The sequence below is a fragment of the Elaeis guineensis genome, chromosome 2 (genome assembly GCF_000442705.2).
Source record: "Elaeis guineensis isolate ETL-2024a chromosome 2, EG11, whole genome shotgun sequence".
Taxonomy (NCBI): domain Eukaryota; kingdom Viridiplantae; phylum Streptophyta; class Magnoliopsida; order Arecales; family Arecaceae; genus Elaeis; species Elaeis guineensis.
In genome coordinates, this window is record NC_025994.2 from 113,016,683 (window position 1) to 113,041,573 (window position 24,891).

The window sequence follows — 24,891 nt, forward strand, 5'->3', positions numbered from 1 at the left end:
AAAGAGAGAGAATTCCCTTAAAAGTGTTCATGATGTCTCAACTTTGGGAAATTCTCTATTTTCTGGGAAGCTCTCTATTAGAAGTGTTCATGACGTCTCAACTACGGGAGAATCAAACATACGCTCCCGTTCCTTTGAGGGTGAAAACTTCTAACCGTAGAAAATTGAGCCGAGAGAGTGGGCAGTCCCTCCTTCCTACCTCCTTTAGCCGGCAGCCAGAATTTTGCCTGCATATTTTATCATTAAGAAATTATAAGACCGATCTTAACGTTCTCAATGCACGGAGGACAAAACCATTACACTCTGTGCAACATTAGCCTCTGTTTGACTATGCGATGTTTCACAATACTGTATCAACAGTCTGGATAAGTGATGAGATTCTTTTTGTTTTGGCCTATCAAAATCAGGCTGTGGAAGTTCTCTACTATTTGAGTAAGCATCCAGAGTCCGACACAGCATTACAGTAGCTACAATCAACAGCATTACAGTCTACAGTCAAAAGGTGCAGGAGGGCAAAACACGTCCATAGCATGCATACCATCTCAAATATACCATGGTGATTAATTTAGTTATTTGAAGTCCAGCAACATGTTTCAGGGAGCATAGCCTAGTCTCATACACTGAACGTACAAACTCATAATAAAGCCTGTGTAGTTCTCGCAGACTTAACTTTATAACTCGAGGCAAAATTATTTATATTTTCGATTGGATCTTGTATTACTTAAAGGTTCCCAAAATACAAGTCTCATGCAACGTGACAAAAACTATGATGTTTTGGATCAGACTACAAAACATCTAGAGACTGTCTGAGGCTGCAAGATTTTATTTTCTTTTGGTAGGGAGTATATGTTGCATGACGCTAAACACTGGAAAACACAGCGAGCTCTGTCCATACTCCATATACAAACATTCCAGCAACTAACGAGGGAAATGGACTGTAGGAATTGATACTAGGGTCTTGATGGACTGTTGTTGATCCAAAGTAATGCTTCACAAGTTCTGCTCGACGATGTGTCTAACTGTAACTCACATTTGACACATGCCACAAACTTACTGCTTTGAAGAGGAAAGATTATTAATTGGATTTCTGCGACCACATTAAGAAACAAAGTTTGAAATCAATTTTTTTCTTTAACCAATAGTAATTTTTTCCGTTTAAAGAATGTCTCAGAGATGAAAAAAGATGCAAGTGATGAGGGAAGAAGAATTTGGTGGACTTAAAATCAACACTCAAATTACTCAATCAAAATGTTATCAAAATGATTGCCACTCAAAGACTGTATCCATGCAAATCCATGAGATTCAAACATAATCTCATGCTAGTAGTCGTCTATGAATCATGAACAAGTATCCTTATACATATTGGTAGCAGCATTGTGAGTCAAGTCTTGCCAGGAAGAGAAAAATTGTGCAAAATCTTCATTATTTTCTTGCCCATTTACTGCGACGTCAGCTACTGGAATATATCCTCCAAGCAGAGAATCGTTCTTCGTCCAAACCTACTCATGATCACGGCATATGATAGATCACCAGCTAGGCTTGTTCTTCGGATCTGTCCAAATACCATGATGATGTGGAAGCACCATACAAACCAGGATGACTATTCTTTCTCAATGCAAATTAAGTTTCCAGATCAAGTAAATACTGCTAACGAATGTAAATAAACAATGAAACACTTATACCTCATCAAAATGAAAGCAAAAACAGTTTATCAAGATAATATGCACAGGTAGGAATTTTAATGCAAGGGCATGCTTTGTCCTTACAATATATTATGTATTTAGAGTAGAGAGTCCCATTTAAACAGGAATTTATTAATGGAGCACCTGTAATATCAGCAATTGACTCCTAGATCCCTTACAGGCATAGTTATCTGATCATTAGCCTAGAATCAGAAGTTGAATCCATCCAAGTCAGAGAAATGTATATGCCAATACAAAAGACTATGGTCTAACTCCCACTGCACTTCTTGGTAGTAAATTTCTGCACCCTACACAATTTAGCTAGCTAAATTCCAAAAACAGATGTGACACTTTTTACTTGACATATGTGTGTGGTACAGATGAGCCCTGCAAAGAAAAGCTTGTCCTGGATCATTAGGGTACCAAACGATAGATATTTTATAGAGGGACAAATCAACAAAATCTAACATCTTTTATTACATAAATATTATAAATAAATAAAACAACTAAGTGAATGCCTTTGCTTCGAATAAAATAGGCTGATAGTAGTAGCTAGGATGAACTAAGAATTCACGCATCATGACATCCACTATTCTGGAATAGTGATGTATTTCTACATTTTGTTAGGTCCTTCATACTATATATTTCTTACTGGTAAGTCAGCTGCACATCAGGTATATCAAACTAGGTACATCTTTAATTTTATATGTAAGAAAACCATATGTGCTAACTATAAATCATTTTTCCGAAATTATATTAAACAACTAATTTATTTCAAAAACTTGAAAGTCTGAATCTCTTATTTTTATAATCTAGTGGTGTGTTGTGAGGACAACAATGACACTTCAAAAAACTTTCATAAAACGTTGGCGAACTGATACATAGGCTCTGATTACTCACTTGATAGCCAACCATACTCAAGCAAGCCAAAGTTTCACATATTTAGCACAGATATGATTATTACTGTAGACTCAAGAAATTAGAGATTAAGAAATAAATATCCTTGTAATGAGCAATATGCAGAACATGTTGAATGAGATTAAGGGTAGCATTGTAAAATGAATTGAACAACTTAATGCATCAGAAATTCTTAATCCTATGATTATTGTGAAATCTGATGTTTCATTAGTATAAAAGAATTAGCAGCTCAACGATAGAACTGTTAGTTACTGCTTTAATAATGATATATTGGTTTACAAAATCTATATTTCAGAGTGTTTGGTATTGTCTATGTCCATTTTTGTATGCAAATTTACCATTCACTCATTGTGGATAAAAAAGGCAACCTAGTTCATAAGGCTCCCACCAGTGCAGGATCTAGAGAGGGCTAGATGTATGCAGCCTTGCTCCTGCATGCATGCAGAGAGGCAGTTTTTATGTTTTTAAGCCATAACCTTCTGGTTACAATAGAGCAACATTATTGTTGCACCATGGCTCACCCTCGATTCATCCATTATTGATGCAACTTAATAATACATAAACATTCTCAAAGCATCATAATCAACCATAAGCATTCATCGGTAGGTTTTTTTATGCATGAAGTTTATGCAATTCTGCTTATGTGCACCAATAGAAAAGTTACAAATGCAATTCCACACGAAATGCCAATTCTCTCGAATCTTTGTAGTCATCCAAAGGGTTTTGAGTGATAAGGTGCATCATGAATGTGCCAAAAAGGAAAAGACATTAATTCAAATCTTTTTATTTGAGAAAGGACATTTCTCTTGAATCTTCGAGATCATGCAAGATATTTCAAATCATTATGAGCATTTAAAATTGAATAATTTCGAAACTGCAAAAAATTGTTATATTTTGAAAAACTATATGCAACATGGATATGGTAAAAAGAAAATAAAAATGCATAAATGCAATTTCTTTTGCTTAAACCTTCAAGATCACGTACAAGATTTTGAACCATTATGTGCATTTAAAAAATCGAATAATCTTGAAACTGCGAAAAAATATAAGGTTTTGAACAGCTGCACGCATAATAAATGCACTGCAAAGGACAATACATAAATGCTCGAATCTTCAAGATCATGTGAGAGATTGCAAACCATTATGAGCATTTACAATCGAACAATCTCGAAACTACAAGAAAATGCTATAAAAGCAATGGCTAGGAAAGCCTTACCCGTAACCTAACAAGTTCATCAACAAAGGGAAGATGCCGAAGCTGGATGCTGCCCCGCCCTCCTGGGGAGGCATCCCCATTTCTGAAGCCCTTCAATTTGATTCCAACCAACCTCTTATGTTTTGTCCAATACCACCCTTACCTAATGTTGGGAGCCCACAGCTCCACCCCCTCCACCAACAGAACTGAGAGACACCCCTCAGCAGTCTCATCCATCCAATCCCCCTCTACATAACAGCTGCCGATGGCCCATGGCAATGAATTACAATGCAAGCGCACATGGACCACCTGGCTGGGCAATCCAAGCACTGCCCAACTCCGACAAGATGCATGGGGAGCATGACTGCTAGAGCAGCCTAAAGAAGGGCACAGGGCGTACCGACCCTTCTCCTCCAACAAGGATCCAAGACCAAGAGGAGAGGGGCGTACAGAGAGTTCAGTAACGCCATGAGTTGGGATGCTCAGCAAGGATGTAGTCATGTCTTTATCAGCCTCCTTGATCTTGGGGAGCCAGCTGCGGATCGTCTTCTACAATGTCTCTTGACATGAAGGGCAGAAGATGGAAGACGGTGAGGGCATCAAGTTCTGGTGTATGGTTTGTGAGGAGCGAAGACAAGAAGACAGGATCCTAGATTGTGCTGCATCTTGTGCCATGGTTGATTTTCATCTCTACGACTCTGACAAGCGCCCGAGCTTGAAGAGATAATAGTACAGATGGTGAGCTACAAGCAAAATTCAAGCACTCCGAATTTTGCCATGTGGTGGTTGCCGGTGTTTGGAGATGGAGGAAACCAGGAACAAGATGATGCTAGAGATGGGAAAGGGAACAGACAGAAGCAGCTGATGGGCCAAGGATTTATTTAAATTAAAGATCTCTTGGGAGCCGTAAATTATTTGTGTCCTTTTACATAACTTGTAATAGAGCATTTTGTAAAAAGGACCATTACATTAGGTTAGACTCAGATTTGTTTGCATTTGTACCTCTTGGAATTCACATGGTGTTAAAATCATATTAGTCCCTGTTTGGTCCATAAATTACTTACAAATCCCCAAGTTTCAATTGCAGACTTGACTTTAGATGGAAATATGTTGAAGATATAAAATTATCTAAATGATCCCTAATTGGATCACTCGGAGTTTTTTGTAGATGGCTTTGACCCATCAACCAACAAAAGGCTTGATACAGGTCATCGGATATTTAATAATTTTTTGAGAATATGGTATGATAAATATAGTTTTATTTCAGGGAGGAGGATCTTAATTGGTTTGAATGTATCAGAGAAAAAAAGGAGGAATGCAAGCTTAAATCAGAAATCACAATCAGAAAAAATCTATCAACTAATTTTCAGCCTTTGTGTCTCTTTGACCAACAACCATAGAGGAGAGCTAAATTTCCTATATTTGAACTGAACACTATGGATAATTTCAGGGCATGGCACAAAAACCTGAGTCAAAACCAAACACTCTTATGAGCTGCTGGGATATGGCATAAAGTAAGATAATTTTGAAATCATTTTAGCAGTTTTATCGACCCATGCATATATCTGAACATACAAAAGTGTAGTGTTACAGCAGTACCCCAACCACTCTTTGTAAAAGATATCTTAGTTATACTGACAATGGAAACATACTAACCAAAGAAACCTAATGAACCATTTGGTTGATGACCAACACCTGGATTCACTTGGTTTTTGCAATTGTATAGTTGCAGATTGTATCCATGAATTCAGAAATTCCCTTGTACCATGTTGCTTCGGCATCGAAAAAAAATGTTCATTTCTAATATCAGAACATTAGGATCTTATGTTAGCTCAATTAAGACTTCTAGATTGTTTCAAACTGAGGCCATGTGGCTGATTGATCCTTTTGTGGATGTAAGCAGCGCCTGGGAGAAACAGCAGCAGCTCGACTTCATCAGGAAACTTTTCAATGGTGGGGATTAACTCCTCTTTTTGAAGCTCCAATTCCATTGGAAAACACTGAAGTGCCCTGCTCCAGAGAATGGAATGTGGAGGATCCCTATGTAGCAATATGTTACCTATGCTTTATGTTTCTCTTGTTGACTCCCAAGGATTCAATATGCTCTGCTTTGAGTAAGATATATAAGGTGGTTATTCTCTGTTTTGAGGGCTAAGCTATATAATGTGGTTTTCTTCTTCTTTGAGACTAGGGAAGGGTTCTACCCCATGCCCTACCCTATACCCAACCCCCTCCAACCCTCTTCAAAAGGTCTCTAGGCAAACTGAACCTAACACTCACTGAACTTGAGTAACTGGGGCCAAATCGAGGGTCAACACCCTGCAAAATAGAAGCCCTGTCCCTTCTAAGTGCCTTATGTTCTGCACTATTTTACATGTGAAACTTTTATGACTTTAGGCAGTTTCTTATAGATGAGGCATGTTAATCTCCTACCAGTCATGTTCTAGATGTTTGCTCCATCACGCTACAGAATGATCAAATGGTTGATCCGCCCTTTCCACTTAAGAGGTGAGCAAAAAAAATGAAGTCTTTACATTCAAATAATGCATCTTGAAGTACTTGCATAATAAGCAACAACATCCCAAAACTAAATTTCCATCACTTTGCACTGCAAACCCTCCTGACTTGGTAAAGTTTCACAACAAAAATATGCTTTACTTTGAGGTCTAAGCCATATAGGATGGTGTTACTTTTATCCGAAACTAATGTGAATTTGGGCACTTTCTTACGGCTTGGGCATGTTAATCTCCTACTGGTCATGTTTTACATGTTTGCTTCATCAAGCTACAGATAAATCAATCGACTAATCAGCCCTTGCCACTTCAGAAAGGAGGAAATAAATTCTTGACATTCAAATAATACAGCATCTTGGAATACTTATATAATAGGCAACAACAACACAGAACAGAATTTCCATCATTTAGCACTGATTGGAAGCCTCCTGATTTGTTAAAGATTCACAACACAACCTCATTGCATGAGATACTCTCTTTGGGCACCATTGCTTTGAACAGGATGCCCACTGCTGTAAAGTATGATTGACAAAATTATTATTGTAGCTTAATTCTAAACCAAAAATACCTATCATACATAAAAAGTTTTTCCACATGAAGTTTTCTTGAAAGGGAAAAGGTATAGAGATAATAAGGTGGAATTACACAGGCTCGTATATAGACCTCAAAGAGAGTCTAATCAATATATAACAATATGCAGTAATAAATCCTTCAAAGTAACTTTTAATCATGTATAATTATATCCTCCTGGTTTTGCATATGCAAGAAGAAAACAGTACAAATTGAAATCTCATTGGACTAATTGTTTAGAAAATAAATAGCCAATTGTGGTTGCATCTCTGCAATAAACAAATCATGCAATTACAAAATTAACAAATACAGGCAATAAGGTTGATAACCAGAAATACTGCTGACATGAAAATGTTCATCCAAGCAATAATGTGAAAGAAATATATGGTTCATGAAACATGCGTATAAGTAGAATCAGAATGCATACAACTGCATGATTACATTGAACACAGAAGCAAATCACTAATATATGAATGTTCCAGAAGCATCAAGAACAAATATACACACACATCAACACTTAATATACGATGGGAATTTACCAACTCTATCAACAAATCCAGTGGAAAACTAAAAAATATCAGTCTATGTATTCATGAAATGAAAGTTCTCCGGAAACTTCATGATAACACCCAATGTCTCAAACAATTATTTTCACCACGAGTGTGCTACAATAGATAATATATAGATGGTGCTGACATGGAAAATATTAAATGCACTTCCATTTATGCATGAAATAACCGATTCTCTCAAACCTTCATGGTCATACAGGAGATTTGAAACTGTTTGCGCATTAAAAATTGAATCATCTCAAAACTGCAGGAAAACATTATAAAGGCATATGCTGAGGAATACTAATAAACCAATAAGTTCATATATATAAATACAATTACTTCTATGCATGCAACTGCAAATTCTCTCGAACCTTCGTGATCATGCAAGAGATTTCAAACATTTCCGCATTAAAAATTGAAGAATCTTGAAAATTTAGGTAAACATTATAAAAGCATATGCTGAGCAAGCCATACCTGTAACCTAATAAGTTCACTGGAGAAGGGAAGATGCCAGAGACAAATTACGTCACCACCCATGTGGGCAAGTATTGCTTTCTATAAAGCTCTTGCATATGATCCCTTCCACCCTTTAACGGTTTGTCTGGTATTCTGGGAGCACCCAACCTTGCCTCCCCCCCTTTCTCAAGCAACTATGTGGCCTCTCTGTGTATGAAAAGCCAATGGTTTGCTCCTCTGCAGAATCCCTCAACCCAAAGGCAGACTATTCTGATATTTTTCTAGTTTCTGTGCCTCCTCTTCCTGTAGATGAGTCTTATTCTTCTCTGTATCATAAATATAGAAAATTTGTTTTCTTATACATGTAATAAAGCTTACATTATTCTTCTTATCTATAACATGCTTCCAAGCATTTCAGGGTAATAGGAGTCACTACGAAACATGTGATCAAAGAAAGGGAGACTATATAAATGGAGATTGACAAACTGATTGTGAGAATAAGTTTTAGCGTGTGTCCTACAAAGATAAGAAGAGGCTCCCTGTCTTTGATCTGTCCTGCAGCACTCACATGCCATCTCTACAAATCAAGAAAATCTCAAGCTTGAACTTGGGCAATGGGAGGAGAAAGAAGAGAGATGATTTGAACAATGGCGAGCTCGAGTGTTAAGAGGCTGCAGCACTGGGAGGGTTTTAGGTCCAACCGTCATTAAAGTCTCATGCCACCACCGAATTCATCGAGCAGTTCACTCTGTAGTTCTGATGATTCACGTTCAGAGTCTGCACACAGTAAACGTGTAAAAGAGAAAGAAGTATTTGACCTTATTAGTTTTAAAAAAAATAAAGCCAAATTTTGTATCATTATAATTTATTTTCTTAAATGTTGGCAAGGTGAAAATACACGAACATTCTAGAGAGAGTGTTTTATGCATGGTTATAATCTAACTGATGAGCAAATTACAATGAAAATACTGCTCTTATACAAATTATTAGGCATGTTTTTTGGCATGCATCTGCAAGTGATCGAGTCAAGCACTATTTATGGAAGGGCTTTCTAACAACAAAGAAAAAGCATGAGATAGGTAATCTGACATTTAATCTTTTGTTAGTATCACATAATAAATATGACATGTTCAGGGAGGTGGATTTAGTTTGTTTACAATCACAAAACAAAAACAAAAAACAAGCAATGCTAGCAAAAATCAGAAATTTCAAACCAATAGCAGTGACTAGCTCATCTTTTTTAAGACTTCTGACCGGCTCTTAGGATCCTCATGCAACAGATGGACTAGCTTTGCTGGATTCTTCTCTTCTGTTGACCTCCACAATCCAGTATGCTCTGGATATACTGCAAAGCACAGGTTCGTTTTTTGATAGACAACAGGATATCATATCCACCAGTTACAGCACAAAACTAGATCTGCTTGTATATTAGTATATACATCATTTGCAGAGCTCAATTGAATACTATTGATGGAATTATAGCTGAATGATACAGTACCATGAGTTATTGCTTACTAGAATTCATCATGTGCAACGAACATGGGTAAGAAACGATAAATTTGTGGAGCTTTCACCAATGCAATCTGTAGAGCTTGTGTTATATCATAAAATTGATATATATGGTTCACAATATCTGCATCTTAAACATATGGCTATAATTTCACCATATATTGATGAAAGCATTAACGCATGAACATTTTAAGCATGAAGAATAACTATATCTGCTTATAAGCGATTTCTATTCATGTAAAATTGATGCAAGCTTACCAACATAACCTAATGGAAAAATCATAAATGCAATGCAATTTGACACAAAACAACAATTCTCTTGAGTCTTTGTGATCATGCAAAATGTCTTGAACAACTATGTGCATCATGAATGTGCCACCAAGGAAAATACATAAATTTAATTCCTTCAGTCCAAGAAATTATATCTCTCTCGAACCTTCAAGATCATGCAAGAGGTTTTGAACCACTATAGGCATCTAATAATGTAAAAACTGCAAGAAAATGTTCAGTTTTAAATCCTTATTTGCATCATGAAAGCATTGCAAATGGAAATACATAAATGCAGTTCATTTTATTTGAGAAACAGGACTTCTGCTGAACCTTCAAGAACATGCATGATATTTTGAACCACTATGTGCATTTAATACAAATAATCTCGAAACTACCAGAAAACGCTAAGTTGTGAATAATTATTTGCACTGTGAAAGCATTGCAATGAAAAATCCACAAATGCAATTCCTGCAACAGATTTTGTACTGTTATGTGCATTTAAAATCGAGTAATCTTGAAACTGCAAGGTGTTAAGTTGGAACAATTATTTGCATCATGAAAGAGTTGAAGAGGAAAATACATAAATGCAATTCCCTTTAGTAAGAAACGACATTTCTCATGAACCTTCAAGATCATGCGAGAGATATCTAACTGTTATGTGCATTTAAAATAGAATAATCTTAAAATTGCAAGAAAACATTAAGTTTTGAACAATTAATTGCATCATGATGTATTGCAGAGACACATTTTTGTAATTTTTTTTATTCGAGAAATGACATTTCTCTCAAACCCTTAAGATCATGCAAGAGCTTTCAAATCATTATGTGCATTTTAAATCAAATAATCTTGAAACTGCAAGAAAATATGAAGTTCAAAATAGTTATCTGCATCATAAACCACTGCAAAGGAAAATACATAAATGCAATTCCTTTTATTTGAAAAACAACTCTCTTGAACTTTCAAAATCATGCTGATCACAACCATATACATTGAAAATCAATAATCTAAAAATTATAAGAAAACTTAGTTTTGAACAACTATCATTGATGCACCACAAATGGAAACACATAAACAAAATTCCTTTTTATTTGAGAAACGATATTTGTCTCAAAGCATTGAGATCATGCAAGAGACCTTGAAAGTTGAAATGATATGGTGAAATTTAAAATCGAATAATTTTGAAACTGCACGCTAATGTTGCAAAAGCATTGGCTAGGGAAGCCTAAATCCCTAACACTGTAAGTTCAACAAAGGAGAGATGCTAGAGATAGATGCTATCCTGCCTGCCTCGGTGGGCAGACAATGCAATTCCTGAAGCCTTGCAATATAATCCCATACATCCCATATGGTTTGTCTGATGTCACATCTACCTAATGTTGAGATTCCGCAACCCTGCCCCTCCCCCAGCAGCACCAAAATAGGATCAAATGGCATGTAAGTTGTAACCGATTGGAGAGGAAGAATGATCAGCAACCTTTGTGGTTGACTACTTTTCATGAATGACCGATGTTACCATAAATTGAAAATTCAATTAAATGGTCATTCAGCTGATGCAGAGCATTTCTATCTGTCCCTTTGAAGGGCAGCCACCGAGGCTGCAAACATTTTTCTGAATGAATTAGATCCTGCAGATCCTACAAAGACAAATCAAGAGATGACTAAATACGCGAAGTTTCCCTTGTAGAAAATGCCAATTTAGACAACCCTGAAATCAATTGACCAGTTTCACCAGCACATGCATTTTCTTGAAAATCTAACATACATAATAACATAGTTTAATATCAGTTGCTGAATCATCATGTGAGTGTAAGGCGTCACTTGTACATGAAAACAAATCAGCAGGGAACCTAATAGACCATTTAGTTTGTGTGTAGAACCAGAATGCACTGAGTTCATGAAATATCTGCAGTTGTAGCTTGTAGCCATGAATTTGCAAGTTTCATTGACACATGCACTTTGCTCAGGCATTGAAATCCAGGTTCACTTCCCATATTGGAATGCATAAACGTTAACACAATTCAGTGTTGCTAGTTCAATTAACATTTCTGGGTTTTATCAACTAGAAGTCACATGGTTCACCAGGAAGCTTTTCAAAGCACTAGTAGAGGAAGATGACTCCTTTTGAAACTCCGAAATAATACAAAACATGACGGACCTGCTCCACAGACTACAGTTTGACTTTCAGCTGCTTTTATGTCCAGGAGCCTTATTGAAGGGGAGTTTTTTGCACCACTTAAAGAGCAATATAACAATGATCCAAATTACAAAGATCACATATTCCATGATCTTGCTATGTTGACAGGCAATACTTGCTCTTCTTAGGGAGCAATATTATAACAAATCTATTTAGGGCATGTTTGGATGGTTGGGCTCAAAATCCTATAGGATTTGTGGCTCTACCACCAAAAATATAGAATTACAAATTGTGCTCGGCCTATTTTATAAATATTCAGGGCCACCTTTTGTGTGGACCAAATCCCATAGGGAGAAAAAAAAATGACCTTATAGGATTTTGAGCCCAACCACCAAAGATACAGAATTATAGACTGTGCTGGGCCTATTTTATAACTGTCCAAGACCACATTTTGTGTGGGCCAGAGAATCCCATGGGGAGGAAAAAATGATCTGTTGAGGTCTTTTTTTCTCCAACAGGTCATTTTTTTCTCCCTATAGGATTCAGGCCAGCCCACCAAAAAGGTGATCCTGGACAGATGTAAAATAGGCCAAACTCAGTCTATATTTCTGTGTTTTTAGAGGTTGGGTCACGAATCCTATTAGATTTTGGGCCCAACCATCCAAACAGACCCTTAGGAAGATTATGTAGTCAGTGATCTTGATATATGATCCTTAGAATGCATTTTCTATGATTAGTAAGTTGCACATGTTAAGCATATTGAGAAAGGGATCATGCCTTCCAACTCTTTAAATAAGAGAACATTCAAAAGTGAATATCTAATAAACGCTTTTCCAAAATCACATCACTCATCAAATTGCCCACTTAAGCAAACAAGCAAATACTTTCACAACTACGCCTTAGAGACCTGGACTGTCATCAAAAATCACAGCTTAGATTGCTAAAATTAAAAGAAGAATTAAATAAAGAAGTGCCAATACACAAGCCTCATGTTCAGTGGCTGAGAATGAAATCTGGAAGCTGCCAGATTATGATTGAAATCCAAGCTAACTTGCTGCTGATTGTTGCTGCAACAATATACTGCCATTCAACTCTCTGTTGGAGACCTCAATGACCACCTAAATTTAGTAAAGGGCATAATTGTGGACATCAGAATTCACAGCACTATGAATCCCAGCAGTAAAAATTAGCATATCGATAGAATCGATCAAATGAGATTATGACAAGAGCTGAAGTCCCTAAATTGACAGTACCGATGGGTGACTGCTGATGGGCCACTGGCTGACAGTAAAGAACTGATTAGACTGATATCCTCCTCCAAATGGAGAAACTTAAAGAGTTCATTAGATATGACCAAAAAAATCCAAATACTATACAAAGGCCCCCCTTGCTTAATTATGACCCTTGGGCCCATGCTGATAATAAGAAAATCTCCATCACCCTCAAGGCCTCAACACATCAAAAGACTTCACCAGGCAGGTCCGTGCTTGCAGGCTTCATGAAGAAATATTCAAATAAAAATGAGCAGACTAATTTCTGATCATCTGCTAAAAAAAACAGGCAAAGAGCTCTTGAAATATCCCATCCTTAGATAAAATTCGTGATGAAAACTAATTCTAGAAGAATCTGGAATGATCCTATTATCAGATGGCCTGCATCCAAACATCAAACAGGCAGACACCATCAAGAAGAGTATCCAAAAGATCTCGTTTACCAACAGTAAGTGATGGTATATTTGTCATTAATATTAAAAAACAATAAAGCAAGTATATATCAACATAATTAAAAAAAAGTGATAATTAGCCTGCATTCAAACATCGATCAGGCAGAGACACGCCCAAGAAGAGTATCCAAAAGATCTTGCTTATTTTGACAGTAAATGATGGTGAATTTGTCCTTAATTTTGAAAAAGCATAAAGCAAGTATATAACAACATAATTAAAAATCACAATGGATTACCTAAGGAACTTATGTCAGAAATTAGAAGCATTGATCAAAGTATTCTGCTGTGTGTATAACAATGCCAGTAAGTTACCAACAGGCAACAACTGCTAAGTAACATAGGAATTTTGCAGTTGCTGTCCAACTGGACGCTAGCTTTGTTATTTTTCTTTTCCTGTTGTGTTAATAAGTATCTCATTTAAAAGATATAGACTACAAGTCATAAATTATAAGGGGCTCAGAGCAACTTGTGCCCAGTTTTTACCTACAAAAACTTAGTAATTGCCACATTCCAAACCCACCACAGGTATCTTCTCAAATTGGAACACTGCAAATTCCAGGAAATCAATGTCCAATCAACTCAAACCCACACAACAGTTTCACGGTACTAATTGACCTTGTTATCATTATAAAGCATGCAGTAAAGGCTGGTGAAAGTCCCTGAATCACCACTTGCCTTCCTGCTATGCAAAAAGCCAAAAACTATGCATACAAGATCTTTTGCCTGAACCACTTCTCACCATGCAGAACTAACCCTCTAGATCTTTTGCTGTAAATTTGAAGCAAGTACAGAAAACTTTTTCATTCAAGAGAATGTTTTTGGACCAAAACTTCCCATTCAAATGTAGATCTATCCATATACATTCCAGTCAAACATAAGACAGTTAAAGAAAAAGACCAAATCCCTATATTGCTAATATTAGCAAAAGATACCTCGACTAGTGCAATCACAAGAGGTGAGAAAGCACAAGAATGCATGAAAAACATCAGGAAATGCTGCTAGAAGTGTGAAGAGAGTGTTTCCAGCTCCACAACTAAGATGGGATCAAGTCAGCATCAATAAAGTGAGGACTAACGTGAGAGACCAATAAGCAAATGCATCTAACAGAAGTATCGAAGATCTCTGCTATTATAAACCAAAGAACTGAATGGTACCAGGCAATCATCTCTATACCTCCTTTGTTAAGTGGAAAGCTGACAAATAAGATTGCACTTTGTTGAGATATCACTTTTGTCTGAAAGAGATATGCTAAGTGCATATCCCATAATACAAAAGTGCTAAACTAGAAGCAGTTAGTAAGACCAAGTAAGCTCAATTTAATCATGGCCATCATATGACAGCAATACATCAATCCATGCATGACGCTAGTTTTGACTTTATAAAGTATTAAAAGACATCTAATTCCATCACTTTTCGGTTGGCAACAGGCCCTACTTCACCATAATTCCAATACAAGGCCAACTCCTTTCAAAGTAATGAATAGATATAGAACTACGAAGAAATATATCCATTCAAATAATTGCAGATTACTATAACTTCTTATAACTAATTATAGCTGATATTGTATTTCTAGAAGAGGGAAAGGTGAACAATAAAGAAGTCTTCAGTAAAAATGAAATGAAAGAAGGTAGTTCACAAGCATCATTGCAACATTCACAGATTCATCCAGTGTGCTCTTGAACTAATATCTAAACCTTGTATCACATCATAATCATCATCATACAAACCTTTGCTCATCATGTATAATAACAGCTATTGAGCATGAAACTAAGAAGATTACAAACTAAAATTAGATTAAAAACTGATGAACTGGATATACACATCAAGATGGACAGCAAAAATAAAAGAAAATAAACTAAAATACAGAATACAAAACTGAACTTGTGAAAGTAAAAAGAAATATAGACCAGAAATTAAACAGAAAACAAAACGAAAACAAAGAAAATATAAACTGAGTGGAAGAATGCTGTGGTGAGCCTTGCTGCCACAACAAACTTCCCATGCCAATGTAGAACCAGCTTGACCAATCCCTTGTTGATTGCACCGGCACCAATAAACTGCCCCAGTCCACTCTGCTATATGGTGTCAGGAATGTTGTGTGATGGACTTAATGATAGCACTACTCTTTCAAAAACTGAAAAGAAAATATACAAAACCAAAAAAAAGTAAACCGGATAACAAACTAAATAAAAAATAAAATAAACTGAAATTTTAGTATACAAAAAAAGATAATAAAAGTAAAAGAAAATAAACTAACAGATAATACAAAACTTGCTGTGAAAATGAAAACAGACAACAAAAATAAAGTTGAACAGGAAAGAACACATGAAACTGAATTTCAAAAATGAAAAATGCTACCTCCGTCACACAAAAAAGTTTACTGGACTAACATGGCATTAACATGCCATATTTGACCCTTCATTGATAGCAACCACCCCTGCAAAGTGCACAATTTTCCACAACCATGCAGTACCGAGAACTTTTCATATGACTAAATGATATCACAAGCATTCTTCTATCAAAAATAGAAATATAATGAAAAACCAAACTAATATACAAAAAAAAAAAGTTCATAAGACTCAATAACACACAAAAAAAAAAAGCAAAAAAAAAAATGAAATGAAATGATTGACACAAAATAAAATAAAGTATAAATTGAACTTGTGAAAGTGAAAAATAAAGATGGAAAAAGAAAAACAGAAACAATGTTCAATTAAAACTGAAAAGTAAGACCAAAATTTCCAAATGAAAATTGTTATAGGGAGAAAATATCACACAAAGTTTTTTGGAATGACATGGAGCAAACTTGTCACATTGTTATTTGACCAATCCCTCATGAATGGCACCATCCCCCTCAAATAGGGATGGAAATAGGCTAGGCGGCCTGGCCTGCTGTCAGCCTGGCCTGACCTAACCTATTTATCTAAATAAGCCAGGTATAGGCTTTTAAAAAGGCCTGTTTAAATAAATAGATCAGGCCTAAAATTCCAAAGACTGGCCTGAAAGCCTGCAGGCTGGCCTGTATAAATTATATATATATATATATATATAATTTAATAAAAATTATTATTTTATTAATATATATAATTAATTAATTATTGATCTTACCCATCAATATCTAATTATCTTAGTCCTTTCAAGAATCAAGAAGACGGAAGAGTCTTTTTAAATCGGCTTTCAGGCTAGGCTAGGCTTTTCTATTTTGCAAAACAGGCCAGACCGAGCCTCATTTTAAGCCTGAACCAGTCCAACAGGCCAGGCTCAGGCTAGTATTTTACAATACAGACCTGGCCTGTTTAAGCCAAAGCCTGGCCTGGCCTATTTCCACCCCTACCCTCAAATCACCACAATCTCCTCTTAGTCCTCTACCACCTGGAACAAAGAAATTATTGTGTGTTTACGCAAAGCATCAATCTCCCTTTGACAAAGAGGGAAAAAAAACCACTAATGACATGGTGCAAATTTGCCACTGTTATTTGACTGATCCCTCATGACTTGCAGTAGCCCCCTCGAATCACCATGATCTCCCTTACCACATGGAACAAGGAACCTTTTGTGTCTCAGTGGCAACTCAAAGCATCAATCTTTCAAAAATAAAAGAAAAAAAAAAAGCAAGAAAAAAGAAATTTCAAAGCAGTCCATGGAACCATATTACAAAATTAAAATACATAATAAATAAACTTTAAAACTGAGGATATAGAAAAACAATGACCAAAGAAAAAGAAAACTTCAAAAGAGAGAGAGAGAGAGAGAGAGAGAGAATACAAACCTGAAATTGTGCAATAAAAATGGAAAATAAACCGATTGTAGAAAGTAAATGAACAGGCACCATGCAAAACTGAATTTTCAACAGATAATGCTATGAAGCACCTCTCTGTCCCACAGAAAGTGCCCCAACCTGACATGGCACTGTCATGACACATACTTATGCAGCCAACCCCTTTTTTAATTGCACAGCCCCCATGAATCATGCACCGATTTCCTCCATGTAGGACAAGGGAATTTCGTATGACCAGGTTGCCTGCCACAGCATTACTCTTTTGGAAAAACAAAAATAAAATAACGACCCAAACAAATACGAAAAAACAGATTATGGAAAAAAATAAACAGATAACAAAAAAAAAGTCAAAGTTTGTGAATATGAACAAGATAACAAAATAAAAAAAAAAGAAGGGGTAAAAAACATAAAAATGCAAAGTGTACTTGTGAAATGAAAATTAAGGGGAAAAGAAACAAAAGAGAATCCAAAAAAAAACAGACAAAATTCCAACCATGGCATGCTGCGGCACCAACCTGTCAAATACATAGTTTGCTTCCACAGGCATTGGGCATCATTGTTTGACGATGCGGGAATCTAGCACCGGGCCCTGGTGAATTGCACAAATACCCTCTGCCATATGGCAGGCAGAATTTTTTGGGATTGAACCAGCCCCACACACCATTACTCTTTTACCCAAAAAAAAAAAGAAATGAAATACCGAAAAAATATACGAAACCAGATTAAAAATTAACAAAAATAATTAAAACAAACCAAAAACTGTATATATAGAACAAATAATAGAAATAAAAGAAATAAACTAAACTTATCAAAGTAAAAATAAAGTGAAATTAATAGAGAACACAACAAAACAGAATAAAAAGTAAACCCTAAGTTTTAGAAACTGAAATGCTATAGCACACCATTCTATGACACAAAGTACCTATGCACCAACAAGGTATTGGCAAGTATTTGACCAACCTTAGCAGCTTCCCTAAATTGCACACAAGTTCCCTACTCACAATATGGCATGAGGAAATTTTTTCTATCACTGAGCAGCACCCAAATGACTATTGTACCAAACCAAATATATTAATATACAGAACTAGATCGAAAAAATGGAAAAAAAAATTAATAACAAACAAAATAAAGCATTGAATATACGAGAAAAATAAAAAAACGAAAAAAAATACAAAGTTTATTTTGGAAAAGGACAATAAAAATGGAAAATAAACAGAAAATGGAACAGAACAGAATTAAAAAAATTAAAAAATTAAAAAAAGAGAGAGAGAGAGAGAGTGAGCTTTTGGAATGCACCATTTTGTCAACAAAAAGTTCCGCACCCAAAATGTGCTAGCTGCAGCACGTTGTTATTCAACCAACCCCTGAAAAATCAAAACAACTCCTAGGCCATGTAGCCCAGGGAACTTCTTTTATGACTTAAACAGGTGCCAATAGCAAAACTCTTTCAAAAAATATCTCTATATATAAATGAAATACTTGATAAGTATACAAAAACAAGCACCATTTTATAGAAAATAATAAAATAAAACCAAATTTACAGAGATTGATGATAAAATAAAGTAAAAACCTTAAAAAAAAAGAAAAAAAAAAAGAAAAAAGAGAAGCTTAACTGAACTTGTGAGAGTAAAGACACAAAAACAATAAACAACTAAAAGGTACAATCAGCGTGGCAGTAATAATAACAACAATAGCAATAGCAATAATAAAATTTAAAACAGAATATAAGTTTAAAAACCACTCTTCTTCCATCTCTAGTCTTAAAACACACTATTTGTTAAAAGAAGAGCAAGAAGCAGAATTACTGCAGTAATGATATCTCAAATAGAGATTTTTGCATGGCTTTAGACAGAAATAAGAAGTGGAGCTAGCATACGATAATTATAATAACTAGATTTTGATAATACAAATCAAGAATTCTAAATGAGGCTTTTTTTTTTGTCTTATTCACTTAAAATGTTCCTTCCCTTGAAGATAGAGCAAGATCTGAAGTTAGGGAGGTTATTTATAAAAGAAGTATTTGTGGATATTGACCTTGTTGATGGAACCAAGGAGTTGTAGGATAATAATAGTTACACGAATAAACAGTATCTTCATTAGGTATGGAACTAGAAAATAGAGAGTTAATGTGATGATTTTAAGAACAATGAGGACAATATTGCCCTTAAAATCCAACTCATGCACCATATTGCCTATCACATACATGGCAAGAAAATGCTTTAGAAATATAATACAAAGAAAAAATCAATGGAATTCATGAAGGCACAGAGAAAAGTAATGTTCAATGTCTTAGAGAGTGTGTATGTGTCAATGAGAGAGAGAGGGGGGGTGAGAGAGAGAGAGAGTAGGCCTACTATGTGTCATGGGAAAATGTGCATATGAGATGGAGGGAAAGAGGGAAGCGAGCAGGGAGAAGGGGGAAGATAGAGAAATCCTGATTCCAACCGGAAAGAATCCTGTTATATTGATACTACTAACAAGAAGAGTAGATACTACAAACAAAAAATAGATAAAAATAGATATTCTCGCACCCATCCTTCTACTTCTCTTCCATCACCAGTCTTAAAAACATATTATTTGGTAAAAGAAGAGAAAGGAGTGGAATTACTGCAGTAATAAGATCTCAAATGAAAAATTGCTGAATGGTTTTAGACAGAAATAAGAAGAGGCACAAACATATGATAATTATAATAACTGGATTTTGATAATACAGGTCTTGTAAATGAGATATTCTGATTCCAACCAGTCAGCAAGTTAGCAGAAGAGAAACCTATTATATAAATCATAACTAACTATATTCTCTGAGTGAGAACAAAACAGAATTCTGAAAGTATATTTATGTAAATCAGTGACCCATCAAATCACTCCTTGCATAACTTATTATGTATTACATGAGCTAACTAACATGTCATCAGATTATAAGATCACCGCCATTTATGAATTTATTACTTCTTAATCATGCATGAAAGGTGCTGAGTTCAAATTTACAAAAGCTAACCTCATTGAGGAAGGTTTTTTCACAAAATATAGTTTTGGTCACGTAAAAGTTAATGGTTTTCCATATGGCATCTTTGACAGGAGATATCTTAACGATGCAATGTTACAAAACATTAAAATAATTTATATCACTAGATGAACTAGACAGATCTTATGCTTTTTATCATTTTTAACATCTTTGTCCTTTTCTACATTTCAAATGCATAATACATAAATGTGCCATGGAGCAGTAGTTACCATTTAAGATAATCTAAAGCAAGCATACCAATAGGTACCAAAAATATCACAACACATCTTTATCACCAATTGCCATATTAAAAACAAAATAATTACATAAAATAATCAGAAAGATCAGTTCACTAAGGCAAAACTTTAAGATCTTGTAAGTTCCAACGACTACATGCATCCAGAAAAAACAAGCATGCAATATCACTAACTACCAGATCTTGGAAGTTCTAATGAACAGATCGTTCTAAAAATAAAGCAACAATATGAAAGACAGATCAGGAAGAGAATATACGGTTAATATTAGCAATATACTAAACCATCATTCAACAACACAAAACACAAAGTTGCGATGTAAAATATACTACAATTAGGTTAACATGCAGCATATTACACCGACCAACACAAGGGAATGCAAAGCAATATAAACTCAGATGCGTGTAGGTTAGGGTTAGGTCTCAAAGCATCGGCTGTTTTGCTTTTGCCTCAGCCCTATAGCCATGTTTGTTTGGTTCACCTAATTAATCAAATCAAGATTTCCACAAAAATTACCGTCAGTATTGAAAAGCTCAAGCGAAGCATAGGAGAGGGACGATCTTCAAAGAACCATGCCAAGAACTTGACAAGTTGGTTACTACTGACCGAGAAGTGGTGTCCCAAATCCTTCATCGTGCCGATCTTTAGAAAGCTATGCCAAGAACCCTTTGATCAAATCAAGAACGCAGGAAGCGCAGAGAAAGAAAGGAGACGAGAGAATAAAGGAGAGAGAAGACTTATTCTGGTGGTTCTTGTAGATGGCGTCCCGATACCTGGTAAGGTTTCTATCGTGTTTGTGGTACTGCGGATCTCTGGTTGTGCAAGGAGAAGAATGGGTTTGGAGGAAGCGGCAAGAGGGCAAGATCTGGAGGTGGCGCCACTCAGAGGGAGAGGAAGATCGCCGGCCCCGGCAGCAATGCCGGACGAAGGCGAGGGACAATGCGCCACCAGGCGGGGAGGGAGATCGCCGGCACCGGCAGCAATGGCAGCGGAGGAGGGGAGAGGGCGCCACAAAGACGGAAAGGGAGATCGCCGGCAGCGATGAAAGTAGAGGGAGAAGGAAGCGGACGCTATGTAGGGTTTCGCCCACATCGCTGTTCGCTCCAACGCCCATTCGGCAGTCCCGGTAGGCGATGCTTTACATAGGCGCCTATCCATCGGCCTACTCCGGCGGGACAACGAAATGCCTCGGGCCTTTTTATTTTCCATGGAACTGTTAAGAAAACGTTGGAAGTCGGCGACAAAAATAATACATAAGTCGGCAAGTCTCTTACCGACTTTAGTTATATTAGACGTGCTCCCATGAATTCGTTCAGGGCCGCCGACTACATAAGACGACATGATACATACGTTCAAAGTCGAGCATCTGGTTGCCTATAAATCTCTAAGACACAAGGTTTCGCATAAAATCAACAGGGCTTGAAAGTTTAAGATAAGAAAAATTATTTGAATAGTCTTCCTTGAGCCTTGTTATATCTTCTGCATTACCAAGATATAATATACAAGCTTGTGCCAACTTTGCATTACCAAGATGCATTAAAAAAAAAAAAATTATCAACAGATGCCTCGTTGAAGCATAAATTACCTATAAATTTCTATGTCAAAAGCTGTATGCAAATCAGCGCCACTTATTTCATATAAAACATGTCAAGAGGACTTGCAAATGAATTTTTATTAAACCTTAATACTAGTAGAATTCTACTCTCCAAGCTTCCCATAAAATTGGTAAAGAATGACATAATGTCACATTGCCCCAAATATTAAAAATATTATTTTAATATTATAATACATTACGAGTAGTGCACATGATAATAATATGTCATTGTCGTTGTCATCAAATTTTCTCATTTATTTTAAATTTTATTATTTATTATTTGTTCTTCGTAAGGTGGTAGAATTATAGATACAACAAAAAGAATCGGATAACAAAACATTACAAAGAGGACTAAGAAAAAAAATGCAGTAAAGTCCCAAATCACATGGCTTGAATGGTTAGTTACAAGTAATACCACCTAATTTGCTGTGCCATTTTCTTCTTAATAGATATGCTTAAATTTAAAGGCTTCCAAGGGTGCATTAATGTCCTAAATATTTTGCTAAGAACATGTGAGTACTTGTAGATTGAGTAGCATAGTTTTTTATCCATCTAAAGATCCATATGGACATATGTTTAGTCCTACATCAGTTATTCGTCGAGCGCATCTTGAGTTGTTATACATGATTAAATAAATCAAATAATATCTTATAGCTAATCTTTATATATGAAGTTTTAAATTGTCACAAATAATATTAGAGCAGATCAGCTCATTTATTGAAAGACACTTCCACTAGTCCTTTACGGATGCTCTCTTCTCATGTGAGTTGCCGCCATCTCCTCCTCCTTGTATTGCTAATACCTCGGGCATGTGTTCACTGCTGAGTTTCCTTTTTCTTCTTTTCAAGCTTTCATTTTGATTGCTGCAAAGTTATAAAGTTGCGATCTTGGTTGATTTCTATGCTACAGAGTCATGAATAAGCTACTCGAGAGCATTTCTAAGGACCTTGGTTTTGCAGGGAATGCCTTGGAGGAAGGTACTGGCTGCTTGCAAATTGTCTGGATCTTTAGACATCTGATATTTGATTGGTCGGTTCTCCGCATTTCCGCTAATAATGATTGGATTCTGGGGTTGAATGCAGGACTTGTGACGAGCATGTGTCTCGGTGGTGCCTTCATGGAGTGCTTGTTTAGTGGCTGGATTGCTGATAGTTTTGGGCACTGCGGGTCTTTCCAGTTCATTGCATTGCCTAATAATTGGAGATTCTATAAGGTAATCTAACTGCAATTTAAAAGTTTATTGCTCATGAACATGGTTCTAATGCACTTCTTATTTAATGCATGTCTATGTGTTCAAAATTTTATTTTTCCGGATTGGTAGTAATTTCATATCTTCTAATTTGTTCGGTGGAGAAGCAGCCCTACGAGATCTTGTCCCTGGGCCAAGAAGCCCCGTCTATTATATATAAATCTTAGACAATTTTTGTCTCATTTCAATAGCAGAACTTCCTTTTCATTTGGTAGACACCTGTTGTGGGCAGGCCACGGGAGACCTCCCTTAAAAAATCCCACATCGAGCAAACTCTGGAGTGACATGTGCTTAAGTGGTGCGGGCTCCTTCTTGCCCACGTGAGGTGCCTTTTGCCCAGAGGGGCCGAGGGGCAAAATCGTGACTCCGGATGTGTGCGCGTCCAAAGCGGCGGTGCTCCTGGGGAGAGCGGACAATACCTTGCATGCGGTGGAGGGGGGAAGGTTTCGTAACCTTAACACATGTGCACAACAGTGGCACACTAGGGAGGAGCCATCCGCCCCCTGTCTATGGCATATGCCCTTCCGAAAGGAGAGCAATGTCTCTCCAGAGTGGAGGGCTATATTGTAGGCAGGCCTCCAGAGTGGAGGGCTATATTGTAGGCAGGCCGCGGAGGGACCTTCCTTAAAAAGTTTCACATCGGGCAAACTTTAGAGTGACATGTGCTTAAGTGGTGCGAGCTCCCTTTTGCTCACGTGAGGTGCCTTTTGCCCAGAGGGGCCGAGGGGTAAAACTGTGACTCTGGATGTGCATGCGTCCAAAGCGACGGCGCTCTTGAAGAGAGTGAATAATACCTTACATACGGTGGAAGAAAAAAAATTTCGTAACCTTAACACTTGTGCACAACAACACCCATCTTTTTTTCATAGACTGCTATGAGGTAACTTGACTAAACAGTTTATTAATGGTATACCATCTAATCATGCATTTACTGCGATATGAACTTCAACCAATCTTGTTACAAGCCTGTCCAGATCAAATTCGACCAAGACGGGCAGGAAGACTGGGACCATCAATGGACTGATCTCCTGGTCCTGGTTTCTTATCGTGTACAGTATCGACGGTACCATCCTCTTCTCTCTTTTTTTTTCTTTTTTTTTTTGGGGGGGGGTACAAAACGGTACCATCCTGTTTTAGTGGGACCTAAATTCTTGGTTAGAGCTCTAAATGTAATGGCTTCCCTACCATGCTATATACTTGAATCCTCTGCATTATATTATCATCACTATAGTGTAATTTCTGTCGCGTGGGAGTGCATTTGTTAGATTAATAGTTAGTGTGAAGAATTATAATTATCTAGAAGATATTATTGTAGTCACTTGGTGACTGCATTTCCTTCTGAACTAGATGAGTGAATCCTTTCTCTGATGAGTTTGTGGGTGGAAACTAGAATGAAAGTAAGACTCTCATATTGCAGGGCACATTTGTCAAGCTATAAAATGGGGGCATGGATGCTGATGGAAGAAGCTATCAGTAGAAGGTTTTAACGCA

At 36.5% G+C, this 24,891-nt stretch overlaps 1 long non-coding RNA gene across 2 annotated transcripts; it reads right to left on the reverse strand.

Moving 5' to 3' along the window:
* Positions 1-1,216: 1,216 nt before the first annotated feature.
* LOC105044405 (uncharacterized) lies at positions 1,217-21,752 on the reverse strand. 2 transcript variants are annotated; one of them, XR_831904.4, is made up of 5 exons: positions 21,074-21,752; positions 13,052-13,450; positions 8,406-12,916; positions 7,904-8,211; positions 1,217-1,552 (listed from the first exon to the last, which is right to left on the reverse strand). It is a non-coding gene; the product is annotated as an uncharacterized lncRNA (long non-coding RNA). The 2 variants fall into 2 exon arrangements; XR_012139145.1 differs by having other exon boundaries at positions 7,904-12,916.
* Positions 21,753-24,891: the final 3,139 nt, after the last annotated feature.